Source organism: Elephas maximus, chromosome 2 (genome assembly GCF_024166365.1).
Source record: "Elephas maximus indicus isolate mEleMax1 chromosome 2, mEleMax1 primary haplotype, whole genome shotgun sequence".
Taxonomy (NCBI): domain Eukaryota; kingdom Metazoa; phylum Chordata; class Mammalia; order Proboscidea; family Elephantidae; genus Elephas; species Elephas maximus.
In genome coordinates, this window is record NC_064820.1 from 46,386,402 (window position 1) to 46,401,492 (window position 15,091).

Here is a 15,091-nt window from a genome sequence, read left to right on the forward strand (position 1 = left end):
CAAACACACATTTTTGTCTCACAAATATTAGCATTTTCTACATTGTGTTCCACGGAATACACTTCTGAAAGATATTAACCAAAAATCCAACCCATTGCTTTCAAGTGGATTCTGACTCATAGTGACCCTATAGGACAGAGTAGAACTGCCCCACAGGGTTTCCAAGCAGCACATGGTAGATTTGAACTGCCAACCTTTTGGTTAGCAGCTGAGCTCTTAACCACAATGCCACCAGGTTTTCCACTCTAAAAGATATTAGTAAACATGAAATTAAAAAAAAAAAAATGGCCTAATTAAATGAGTTTGGGAGACTCTACCTATTGATAATTCACAGTGTACATGTGCCTATCCCTATAGATAATTCACAGTGTACAAGAGTATGCTTAAATCTCTTTCTCAATGGAGAAATTTGTTTGATTTGGTTTGACTCAAGATTTCCCAAATTTATTTGAGGAAAGTATTCTTTATTAAAGGAGGCCGGGTGGTGTGATGATAACTGAAAGCTCAGCAGTTCAAACCTGCCAGCTGTGACCATGAGAGAAAAGATCTGGACTTCTGCTCTCATAAAAATTACAGCCTATGTGGGGACTATGGTCTTGGGGCACATCTAGCTCAACTGGCATAACATAGTTTATAAATAAAATGTTCTACATTCTACTCTGATGAGTAGCGTCTGAGGTCTTAAAAGCCTGTGAGTAGCCATCTAAGATATTCCACTGGTCTCACTCCTTCAGGGGGAAGGATAAAGAAAAGTAAACATAAAAGGGAAAGATTAGTCCAAAGGACTAATGGACCACAACTACCATGGTCTCCACCAGACTGAGTCCAGTACAGCTAGATGGTGTCCAGCCACCACCACTGACTCCTCTGACACGGATTGCAATAGAGGGTCCTAGTCAGAGCTGAAAAAAAATATAGAACAAAATTCTAACTCACAAAAAAAGATCAGATTTACTGGCTTAACAGAGACTGGAGAAACCCTGAGAGTATGGCCCCTGGACACCCTTTCAGCTCAGTAATGAAGTCACTCCTGAGGTTCACCCTTCAGCCAAAGATTGGATAGGCCCATAAAACAAAATGAGAATAAAGGGGCACATCAGCCCAGGAGCAAGGACTAGAAGGCAGGAGGGAACAAGAAAGCTGGTAATAGGGAAATCAAAGTAGAGAAAGGAGAGTGTTGACATGTTGTGGGGTTGTTAACCAATATCATAAAACAATATGTGTACTGACTGTTTAATGAGAAACTAGTTTGTCCTGTAAACCTTCATCTAAAGTACAATGAAAAAAAAAAAAAAAAACTACAGGCTAGGAAATTCTATGGGGCAGTTCTAGTCTATCTTATAGGGTCTCTGTGAGTTGGAATTGACTTGATGGGAAAACACAACATTCTTTGTTATCAGTATGCCTGCTGACCTTCAACAACTTAACAACAAAAAGAGAAATACACCAATCGTAAAATAGGCAAAAGACTTGGCTAGACATTTCACAAAAGAGGACATTCAAATGGCTGCCAAACACATGAAAAGGTCCTCAGCATTACTAGCCATCTTAAAGATGCAAAGCAAAATCACACTGAGATACCATTTCACTCCTACTAGGATGGCTAAGATAAAAAAAGAAAATGAAAATAACAAATGTTGGCAAAAATGTGGGGAAATTGGAACCCTTACCCATTGCCGGTGGGAATGTCAAACAGTGCAGCTATTGTGTAACACAATGTGGTGGTTCCTCAAAAAACTAAAAACAGAAGTACCATATGACCCAGCAATTCCATTCTTAGGTATATACCCGAAAGACTAAAAGCAGAGACTCAAAAAGAGAGTTGTTACCAGGGTTCATAGTAGGACTATTCACAATAGCCAAAAGGTAGAAACAACCTAATGCCTATGAACAAACAAATGGATAAACAAAATGTGGCACATACACATGATGGAATACTATTCAGCCAGTAGGGGAAATGAAGCCAGGATACATGTTACAATATGAATGGAGCTGGAAGACATTATGCTGAGTGAAATAAGTCAATCATAAAAGAACAAATACTGTATGACATCTCTTATACAAAAAGACAAGAAAAGGCAAATGTATGGAGAACAAAGCTTATTAGTGGTTACCAGGGGCAAGAGGGAGGGGGAAAGGGAGAGCTAATGGTGATGGAAATATCTCATTGATTAAGGGCAGGGTTGCACAGCCAATTATTGTAATTGCTGTCAATAAGTTGTACATTAGTAAGAAGTTAAATTGGCAGAAGTTATGTGATACACATATTTACAGGATGGAATTTAAAAAAAAGGAGCTGCTCAGGCTGCTTATGTACAACCAAAATCCTCATGGGATTTGGTTTCTTGGTTTGGAGGTTTAAGGTTATGGTTTCATGCAACTTTCCAGTTAATTGGTTTAATAACATGTTTCGCACTTTTGTTCTACCTCCTAGCTCGCTGCATAGTGCCTAGAGTCTTAAAAGCCTACAAGTGGCCACCCAGGGCACAACAATTCATCTCTATTCACCTGGAGCAACAGAGAAAGAATGAGCATCAAGAACAGAAGGAGGGTATGGAATGCGTATCTAATTCCTTCCATGAATAACTGCTTCCTTTGCCATGAAATCAGAAAAACTGAATGGTATGCAACTACCACTACTAAACATTTTAAACAAAGATTCTATAGAAGAATCCTGATCAAAAGGGGGAAAATATAGGAAAGAATTTCAAATTCACATGGGCTTCAGACTCCCTGGAGCCATAAAGTTTGGATGAGCCCCAGAAACTACTGCCCTGAGATCATCTTTAAACCTTAAACCAAAAAATATCCCCTGAAGTCTTCTTAAAACCAAACTAGTAAAAAAGGTCTGCCTTGAGCATTATGCTCTTTTAAGAACTATCTATATGGGATCAAAGTGACAACAGCAACTCAAAATATTAGATAGGAACCTTAGCGGGCAATGAGTTTATGTTAATGAGGAAGGAACAAGTCAGCAAAGGAGGGTGAAAATGGTTGCACAGCTCAAAGAATATAATCAATGCCACTGAATTGTACATGTGGAAACAGTTCAATGTGTGTATGTTTTGCTGTGTATATTCTCAACAATGAAGTAAAACTTAAAAAGCTGGAAAAAAAAATATGCCTGTTGAAATCACATGAGCCACAGTTCTGAAGCAAACCAGGAAAAAATAATCTAATAATTTCCCAGGTAAAAGTATCAGGGTTTGACTCTCAAAGCAATTTGACCTTGACTAAAAATTTAATCCCCACACCTATGTCAGTGTATCAAACTGTGGTGGCTTGTGTGTTGCCGTGATGCTGGAAACAATGACACCAGTATTTCAATACCAGCAGCGTCACCCATGGAGGACAAGTTTCAGCTGAGCTTTCAGACTAAGATAGACTAGGAAGAAGGACCTGGCAGTTTAGTTCCGAAAAAATTAGCAAGTGAAAATCTTATGAATAATGGCAGAACATTGCCTGATATACGGCCAGAAGATAAGCCCCTCAGGTTAGAAAGCACCCAGAACACGACTGGGAAAGAGCTGCCTCCTCAAAGTAGATTTGACCTTAATGATGTGGATGGAGTCAAGCTTTGGGATCTTCATTTGCTGATGTGGAATGACTCAAAATGAGAAGAAACAGTTGCAAACATCCATTAGTAATTGGAATGTGGAATGTATAAAGTATGACGTGGAACGTATGAAGTATGAATATAGGAAAATTGGAAGTCATCAAAAATGAAATGCATGACCATCGATATCCTACGCATTAGTGACCTGAAATGGACTGGTATTGGCCATTTTGAATCAGACAATCATATGGTCTACTATGCCAGGAACAACAACTTGAAGAGCAACAGTGTTGCATTCATCATCAAAAAGAATGTTTCAAGATTGATCTTAAGTACAATGCTGTCAGTGATAGGATAACATTCATACACCGACAAGGAAAAGCAGTTAATACTACTATTATTCAAATTTATGCACCAACCACTAGTGCCAAAGGTGAATAAATTGAGGATTTCTACCAACTTTCTTCAGTCTGAAATTGATCGAACATGCGATCAAGATGCATTGATAATGGTTGGTGATTGGAATTCGAAAGTTGGAAACAAAGAAATACTGATAGTTGGAAAATAAGGTCTTGGCGATAGAAATGACAACAGAGACAGCATGATAGAATTTTGCAAGACCAACTACTTCTTCATTGCAAATACCTTTTTTCACCAACATAGTGACTATACATGTGGACCTCACAAGATGGAATATGCAGATATCAAATTGACTACATCTGTGGAAAGAGACAATGGAAAAGCTGAATATCATCAGTTGGAACAAGGCCAGGGCCGACTGTGGAACAGACCATCAATTGTTCATATGCAAGTTCAAGTTAAAACTGAAGAAAATTACAAGTACACAAGAGCCAAAGTATGACCTTGAGTATATTACATCTGAATTTAGAAATCATCTCAAGAATAGAATTAACTCATTAAACACTAATGAACGAAGACCAGATAAGTTGTGGAATGACATAAAGGGCATCATACATAAAGAAAGCAAGAGGTCGTTAAAAAGACAGGAAAGAAAAAAAAGACCAAAATGGATGTCAGAAGAGACTCTGAAACTTGCTCTTGAATGTAGAGCAGCTAAAGTGAATGAAAAAATGTTGAAGTAAAAGAGCTAAACAGATTTCAAAGGATGGCTCATGAAGAAAAAGTAAAGTATTATGATGACATGTGCAAAGACCTAGAGTTAGAAATCCAAAAGGGAAGAACATGCTCACCATTTCTCAAGCTGCAAGAACTGAAAATAAAATTCAAGACTCAAGTTACGATATTGAAGGATCCTACAAGGAAAATATTAAATGACATAGAAAGCATCAAAAGAAGATGGAAGGAACACACAGTCACTGCACCAAAAAGAATTGGTTGGCTTTCAACCATTTCAGGAGGTAGCATATGATCATGAACCGGTGGTGCTGAAGGAAGAAGTCCAAGCTGCACTGAAGGCACTGGCAAAAAAACAAAACTCCAGGAATGGACAGAATGCCAATAGAGATGTTTAAGCAAACAGATGCAGTGCTGGAAGCACTCACTAGTCTGTGCTATGAAATTTGGAAGACAGCTACCTGGCCAATCAATTGGAAGAGATCCATATTTGTGCCCATTCCAAAGAAAGGTGATCCAAGCAAATGTGAAAATTATCGAACAAAGTCATTAAAATCACACACAACTAAAATTTTGCTGAAGATCATTCAAAAGTGGTTGCAGGAGTATATTGACAAGAAACTACCAGAAATTCAAGCTAGATTCAGAAAAGGACATGGAAGGGGGGATATCATTGCTGATACCAGACAAATCAAGGCTGAAAGCAGAGAATACAAGAAAGATGTTTACCTGTATTTTATGGACTATGCAAAGGCATTAAACTCTGTGGATCATAACAAATTATGGATAACATTGTGAAGTGGGAATTCCAGAACACTTCATTGTGCACAGGCAGAACCTGTACATAGACCAAGAGCCAGAACCTGTACACAGAACAGAACAAGGGGATACTGCACGGCTTACAATAGGAAAAAGTGTGCATCAGGGTTGTATCCTTTCACCATACTTATGCTATCTGTATGCTGAGCAAATAATCAGAGCAGCTGGACTATAAGAAGAGTGTGGCTTCAGCATTGGAGGAAGACTCATTAACAACCTGTGATATGCAGATGACATAATCTCACTTGCTGAAAATGAAGAGGAATTGAAGCACTTATTGATGAAAATCAAAAGCTACAGCCTTCAGTGTGGATTACGCCTTAACATAAAGAAAACAAAAGTTGTCACAACAGGACTAATAAGCAACATTCATGATAAACAGAGTAAAGATTGAAGTTGCGAAGGATTTAATTTTACGTGGATCCACAATCAACACCCATGGAAGCAGCAGTCAAGAAATCGAAAGACATATTGCATTGGACAAATTTGCTGCAAAAGACCTCTTTAAAGCATTTTAAAAAGCAAAAACGTCACTTTAAGGACTAAGGTGTGCCTAACCCAAGCCATACTGTTTTTAATCACCTTTTATAGGCATGTGGAAGGTGGATAATGAATAAAGAAGACAGAACTGATGCCTCTGAATTATGGTGTTGGCGAAGAATATTGAATATATCATGGACTGCCAGAATGGATAGATTTGTCCTGGAGGACATATAACCACAATGCTCCTTACAATAAGAATGGCAAGACTATATCTCACATACTTTGCACATGTTATCAGGAGGGATCAGTCCCTAGAGAAGGACATCGTGCTTGATAAAGTAGAGGCTCAGTGAAAAGGAATAAGACACTCAGTGAGATGCATTGACACATTGGCTGCAACAATGGGCTCAAGCATAACAAGTATTGTGAGTCTGGCACAGGACCGGGCAGTGTTTCATTCTATTGTATGTAGGGTCGCTATGAGTTGGAACTGACTCGATGGCACCTAACAACAATGACAAAAAATTTACTGATACAATTATGTTCTAAATTTCTACCTAAAAACCTACTTGAGATCTGCAGTCAAGATGGTGAAGTAGGGAGCCAAGAAGGCAGAATAGACAGACGCTTCTGGCGAGCCCTCTTTACAACAAAGACCCAAAAAAAACAAGTGAAACGAGTATATTTGTGACAAGCTGGTAGCCCTGAGCATCAAAGCAAGCTCAGACAACAAAGTGAGGGCCAGAAGGAGGAAGAGACCGTGCAGAAGTAGAGACGAGTTGTGGGGAGACCTAGGGCACCATTCCCAGAGCAGCACTGGCGGCGGCGCATTGGCACCAGCATTTGACCGCGGTTTCCTGAGGGAGAAGCAGCCAGCCACACAGCCTACTCATACCTCTGGAACCTGAGGAGAATGGCACTCTCAGCAAAAGCTAAGTACTTGGGTATGTTTTACCGTGCCCCCCCCCCAAGCCAGCTTCAGCGGCTGAATTCCTGGGCCTGAGATAGACCCTGGTAAGCAACTAGAGCCATCCTCCCAGCCTTGGGGAAGGAAAAAATTTGCAACTGGGAGGAAAAGATAATTTGCTAGCTCCATTAACTGGGGGAGCTCAGGACAGAAGCGGTTCCTGTCCAGGCATAAACCGTCCTTGGACCTTGAGCACCTTTCCTTCTGCATGGACCTGTGTGGGCCTATTTTGGGAGAGTAGGCCCTTGCTGGCAAACTCCAACGATTTCAGCTCTGCGGTGGAGACGTGGGTGTTTGACGTTTGACATTGCCTTGCCTATTAAACAAGGTCCTCACCTACCTACATCAGGGACCTAAGGACTGGTAGCTCCACTCAGGTCACCCAGCCACCCGAGACAGGGGTCCAAAGATAACTGGTATTTCCTAGTCCTTACAACCAAAAACATTGGATGCCCATGGTCCCTCTGCAAAACCCACCCACCAGCATGCTCTAGGGAACAGAGATGCATTTTCCTCACAGACACTTGGGAATCAGTTCTCACCCCTCTACCTCATTCAGAGCATGACCCCCTGCTGCAGTCAGATACTGGTACATATGCAAATCACCCCTGCCCCTCTAAGATTGTAGGACAGAGCCTGTACCACACACTTGATCAGCTACCTGGAAACTTGAGCTGAATTCATACAAGAAAACTGAATGGACTCCTAGACTGAAATACCTGATAACAGCTCTACCCAGCTGGGGACAGGACACCAGAGCTCCAAAGGTGAAGAAAATCAAGCTAGCTCACTCAAGCAACCCATAGGGGTATATCGAAACAAAACAAAACAAGTAGCTACAACACAGTAAGATAGCATAAACTAATACAATAACTTATAGATGGCTCAGAGACAATAGTCAATATCAAGTCACATAAAGAAACAGACCATGATCACCTCAACAGGCTCTCAGAACAAAGAAACTTCTCGATGAAAGTGATCTTCTAGATGAAAGTGCATTCCTGGATCTTCTAGATGGTGAAAGTGCATTCCTGGAATTACCAGAGCCAGAACACAAAAGTTTAACATACAGAACCCTTCAAGACAACAGGAAGGAAATGAGGCAATACACAGAACAAGCCAAAGAACACACAGATAAAGCAACTGAAGAAATTAGAAAGATTATTCAGTAACATAATGAAAAGTTTAATAAGCTTGAAAAATCCATAGACAGACAGCAATCAAAAATTGAGATTAGCAATAAAATTACAGAATTAGACAACTCAATAGAAAGTCAGAGGAGCAAAATTGAGCAAGTAGAAGCTAAGATTTACGAACTCAAAGATAAATCACTTGGCCCTAATATATTTGAAGAAAAATCAGATAAAAGAATTTAAAAAAATGAAGAAACCTTAAGAATCGTGTGCGACTCTATCTAGAGAAATAACCTATGAGTGTTTGGGATACCAGAACAGGGAGGGATAACAGAAAATACAGAGAACATTATTGAAGATTTGTTGGCAGAAAACTTCTCTGATATTGTGAAAGATGAGAAGATATCTATCTAAGATGCTCATCGACTCCACATAAGGCAGATCTTAAAAGAAAGTCACCAAGACATATTATAATCAAACTTGCCAAAACCAAAGATAAAGAGAGAATTATAAGAACAGAGAGGGATAAACGAAAAGTCACCTACAAAGGACAGCCAATAAGAATAAGCTCGGACTACTCGGCGGAAACCATGCAAGCAAGAAGGCAATAGAATGACATATTTAAAAAATTGAAGAAAAAAATTGCCTGCCAAGAATCATATATCCAGCAAAACTGTCTATTAAATATTAAGGTGAAATTAAGACATTTCCAGATAAATACAAGTTGAAGGAATTCGTAAAAACCAAACCAAAATTATAAGAAAAACTAAAGGGAGTTCTTTGGTTAGAAAATCAATAATATCAGGTATCAACCCAAGACTAGAACACTGGGCAGGGCAACCAGAAGTCAACCCAGACAGGGAAATCCAAAAAAGCAAAGCAAGATTACAAACAAAAAAAAAAGCCCAAAACAGGGTAACAGCGATGTTCTTATATAAAAGAAGACAACATTAAAATAATAAAGACGGAATAAGAAATGTAATCATACACCTTCCAAATGGAGAGGAAGATACAGCGATAAAAAGAAATAAAATTTAGGATTAAATTTAGAAAAATAGGGCTAAAAAATAAGGTAACCACAAAGGAGACAAACTATCCTACTCATCAAAATAAAATACAAGGGAAAAATACACACTTAGCAGAAACAAAATCAATAACAATAAATATGAGGAAAGGACAATATATAAAGAAAATTTACTCAGCACATAAAATCAAGTGGGAAAAAGAAACCGTCAACAAGCAAAAAAGACATCAAAATGATAGCACTAAATTCATACCTATCCATAATTACCCTGAATGTAATAGACAGAGAGTGGCAGAATGGGTTAAAAAACAAGATCCGTCTATAGGCTGCCTGCAAGAGACACACCTTTGACTTAGAGACACAAACAAATTAAAACTCAAAGGATGGAAAAAAATATATCAAGCAGACAATAATCAAAAAAGAGCAGGAGTGGTAATATAAATAGACTTTAAAGTTAAGTCCATCAGAAAAGAGAAGGAATGACACTATATAATGATAATGATTACAGAAGATATAACCATATTAAATATTTATGCACCCAATGACAGCACTGCAAAATATATAAAACAAACTCTACCACCATTGAAAAGTGAGATAGACAGCTCCACAATAATAGTAGGAGACTTCAACACACCACTTTCGGTGAAGGACAGGACATCCAGAAAGAAGCTCAATAAAGACACAGAAGATCTAAATGCCACAATCAACCAACTTGACCTCATAGACTTATACAGAACACTCCACCCAACAGCAACCAAGTATACTTTCTTTTCTAGTGCACATGGAACATTCTCTAGAATACACCACATATTAGCTCATAAAGCAAGCCTTAGCAGAATCCAAAACATTGAAATATTACAAAGCATCTTCTCTGACCGTAAGGCCATAAAAGTGGAAATCAATAACAGGAAAACAGGGAAAAGAAATCAAACACTTGGAAACTGAGCAATACCCTGCTCAAAAAAGACCGGATTATAAAAGACATTAAGGATGGAATAAAGAAATTTAGAGAATCCAGTAAGAATGAAAACACTTCCTATCAGAACCTTTGGGACACAGCAAAAGCAGCGCTCAGAGGCCAATTTATATCAATAAATGCACACATCCAAAAAGAAGAAAGGGCCAAAATCAAAGAACTATCCCTACAACTTGAACAAATAGAAAGAGAGCAACAAAAAATACCCACGGGCACCAGAAGAAAACAAATAATAAAAAATTAGAGCTGAACTAAATGAAAGAGAAAACAAAAAATCAATTGAAAGAATTAACAAGTTCCAAGCTGTTTTTTTGAAAAAATCAAGAAAATTGATAAACCACTGGCCAAACTGACAAAAACAGGAGAGGAAGCAAATAACCCAAATAAGAAATGAGAGGTGCAATATTACAACAGACCCAACTGAAATTAAAAGAATCATATCAGATTACTATGAAAAACTCAAACAAATTTAAAAACCTAGAAGAAATGGATGAATTCTTAGAAACACACTACCTACCTAAACTAACACAGAGGTAGAAAAACTAAATAGACCCATAACAAAAGAAGAGATTGAAAAGGTAATCAAAAAACTCCCAATAAAAAAAAGCCCTGGTCCGGACAGCTTCACTGCAGAGTTCTACCAAACTTTCAGGGAAGAGATAACACCGCTAATACTAAAGGTATTTCAGAGCACAGAAAAGGATGGAGTACTCCCAAACTCATTCTATGAAGCCACCAAATCCCTGATACCAAAATCAGGTAAAGACAACACTAGAAAAGAAAATTATAGACCTATATCCCTCATGAATGTAGACGCAAAAATCCTCAACAAAATTCTAGCCAAGAGAATTCAACAACATATGAAAAAAATAATTCACCATGACCAAGTGGGATTCGTACCAGGTATGCAGGGGTGGTTCAACATTAGAAAAACAATTAATGTAATCCATCATGTAAATAAAACAAAAGACAAGAATCACATGATTTTATCAATTGATGCAGAAAAGGCATTTGACAAAGTTCAACACTCATTCATGATACTAACTCTCAGCAAAATAGGAATAGAAGGAATATTCCTCAACATAATAAAGGGCATTTATACAAAGCCAACAGCCAACATCACCCTAAATGGAGAGAGCCTGAAAACATTCCCACTGAGATCGGGAACCAGACAAGGATGCCCTTTATCACCACGCTTATTCAACATTGTGCTGGAAGTCCTAGCCAGAGCGATTAGGCTAGATAAAGAAATAAAGGGCATCCAGATTGGCAAGGAAGAAGTAAAAGTATCTCTATTTACAGATGACATGATCTAATACACAGAAAACCCTAAGGAATCCTCAAGAAAACTACTGAAACTAATAGAAGAGTTCAGCAGAGTATCGGGATACAAGATAAACATACAAAAATCAGTTGGATTCCTCTACACCAACAAAAAGAACATCGAAGAGGAAATCACCAAATCAATGCCATTTACAGTAGCCCCCAAGAAGATAAAATACTTAGGAATAAATCTTACCAGAGATGTAAACGACTTATACAAAGAAAACTACAGTACACTTCTGCAAGAAACCAAAAGAGACTTACATAAGTGGAAGAACATACCTTGCTCAGGGATAGGAAGACTTAACTATATAAAAATGTCTATTCTACCAAAAGCGATTTATACATTTAATGCAATTCCAATCCAAATCTCAACGAGATTCTTTCATAAGATGGAGAAACAAATCACCAACTTCATATGGGAGGGAAAGAGGCTCCGGATAAGCAAGGCATTACTGAAAAAGAACAAAGTGGGAGGCCTTACTTTACCTGATTTTAGAGCCTATTATACCGCCACAGTAGTCAAAACAGCCTGGTACTGGTACAACAACAAATACATGGACCAATGGAACAGAATTGAGAATCCAGACATAAATCCATTCACATATGAGCAGTTGATATTTGACAAAGGCTCCAAAACATTTAAATGGGGAAAAGACAGTCTTTTTAACAAATGGTGCTGGCATAACTGGATATCCATCTGCAAGAAAATGAAACAAGACCCATACCTCACTCCATGCACAAAAACTAACTCAAAACGGGTAAAAGACTTAAATATAAAATCTAAAATGATAAAGATATTGGCAGAAAAAATAGGGACAACATTAGGAGCCCTAACACATGGCATAAACAGTATACAAAACATTATAAAGAAGGTAGAAAAAAAACTCAATAACTGGGAGCTCCTAAAAATCAAACACCTATGCTCATCCAAAGACTTCATCAAAAGAGTAAAAAGACTACCCACGGACTGGGAAAAAGTTTTTAGCTATGACATTTCTGATCAGCGGCTGATCTCTAAAATCTACATGATACTGCAAAAACTCAACTGCAAAAAAGACAAATAACCCAATTAAAAAATGGGCAAAAGATATGAATAGACACTTCACTAAAGAAGACATTCAGGTAGCTAACAGATATATGAGGAAATGTTCACGATCATTAGCCATTACAGAAATGCAGATCAAAACTACAATGAGATTTCATCTCACTCCAACAAGGCTGGCATTAATCCAAAAAAACACAAAATTATAAATGTTGGAGAGGCTGTGGAGAGATTGGAACACTGATACACTGCTGGTGGGAATGTCAAATGGTACAACCACTTTGGAAATTGATTTAGCACTTCCTTAAAAAGCTAGAAAGAGGACTACCATACCATCCAGCAATCCCACTCTTTGGAGTATATCCTAGAGCAATAAAAGCCCTTACACAAACAGATATATGCACACCCATGTTTATTGTAGCACTGTTTACAATAGCAAAAAGATGGAAGCAACCAAGGTGCCCATCAACAGATGAATGGATAAATAAATTATGGTATATTCACACAATGGAGTACTACACATCGATAAAGAACAGTGAGGAATCTGTGAAACATTTCATAACATGGAGGAACCTGGAAGGCATTATGCTGAGTGAAATTAGTCAGTTGCAAAAGGACAAATATTGTATAAGACCACTAGTATAAGAACTTGAGAACTAGTTTAAACTGAGAAGAAAATATTCTTTTGTGGTTACAAGAAGGGGGAGGAAGGGAGGGTGGGAGAGGGGCATTCACTAATTAGATAGTAGATAAGAACTACTTTAGGTGAAGGGAAAGATAGCACACAATATAGGGGAGGTCAGCACAATTGGACTAAACCAAAAACAAAGAAGTTTCCTGAATAAACTGAATGCTTCGAAGGCCAGCACAGCAGTGGCAAGAGTCTGGGGACCATGCTTTCAGGGGACATCTAAGTCAATTGGCATAATTAAATCTATTAAGAAAACATTCTGCATCCCACTTTGAAGAGCGGCATCTGGGGTCTTAAATGCTAGCAAGCAGCCATCTAAGATGCATCAATTGGTCTCAACCCACCTGGGTCAAAGGAGAATGAAGAACACCAAGGATACAAGGTGATTATAACCCCAAGAGACAGAAAGGGCCAAATCAGCCAGAGACTACATCATCCTGAGACCAGAAGAACTAGATGGTGCCCAGCTATGACTGATGACTGCCCTGACAGGGAACACAACAGAGAGCCCCTGAGGGAGCAGGACAGCAGTGGGATGCAGACCCCAAATTCTCATAAGACCAGACTTAATGGTCTGACTGAGACTAGAAGGACCCCGGTGGTCATGGCCCCCAGACCTTCTGTTGGCCGAGGACAGGAACCATTCCCGAAGCCAACTCTTCAGACATGGGTTGGACTGGACAATGGGTTGGAGAGGGATGCTGGTAAGGAGTGAGCTTCCTGGATCAGGTGGACACTTGAGACTATGTTGGCATCTCCTGCCTGGAGGGAAGATGAGAGGGTGGAGGGGGTTAGAAGCTGGCGAAATGGACACGAGAAGAGAGAGTGGTGGGAGACAGCGGGCTGTCTCACTAGTGGAAAGAGTAATTGGGAGTGTGTAGCAAGGTGTATATGGGTTTTTGTGTGAGAGACTTACTTGATTTGTAAACTTTCACTTAAAGCACAAAAAAATTCTTAAAAAAAAAAAGATGGTGAAGTAACTTTTGACACTCCTTTTTCCTCCAAAATAATCATTGAGAAAAACAAAAAGAGAAAATTCTAAAAATATAACTAGGCTTAAAAATAAAATGAACATCCTTTTGGGCTAGAACTAGAACAGAAAAGCAACACAAGGAATGTGGCTAAACCCCAGAACCTGCTGGACCTGTGATCTGGACCCAGACTGGGGAGAGGGGGAGGTGGAGAACCCAATGACCGCAAGTACCAGTTTCCATCAAGTCAGTTCGGACTCATGGTAACCCCATGTGTGTCTGAGTACAGCTGTGTTCCACAAGATTTGCAATAGCTGATTTTTCAGAAGTAAAATCACCAGGCCTTTCTTCTCAGTTGCCTCTGGGTGGGCTCAGACTACCAACCTTTCATTTATCAATTGAGCACATTAACCATTTGCACTACCCAGAGACTGGGACTGCAGATAATGAGGACAAAATTCTATGCAAAAAAAGGCATAAAATATAGGCTCACTTCTTGAAGCTAGGTGCTGGTATGGAAGTATTCCACCTCCTCATCTGCACCCAGAATAAGGTTGATAAAACTGCTTTCATCCTGAGTTGACATCAAAAACTGTGAGTTCAGCGAAGTTGGGTGACAAAGCACAACGGTAAATGTACGAACTAGCTCCAAGACTGGGTGTGACTATATCCAATAGCACCACAAAGCAGAGCCCCAAATCATCTAAATACCTGACCCCAAACTGGAGGCCCAGAGGACTGAATAGATACAACAGAGGAACCCACTAGACAAAGAGAAGGCGAACACCAAAGAAAAAAGGGAGAAGATAAAATTGTCCTTCTCAAAAATGAGCCTGCATACCATGGGAAGAATGCTAATAATAAAAAAGGACAGCCAACAAAATCCACAATGGAAATCTTAATCCCCTCCAGGTGATTAATACAAAAAGAATGTTGTTAGCTTCTGTCAAGTCAGCCCCCAACTCATGGCAACCCCATGTGTTATGGTGTAGAACTGCTCCAAAGGGT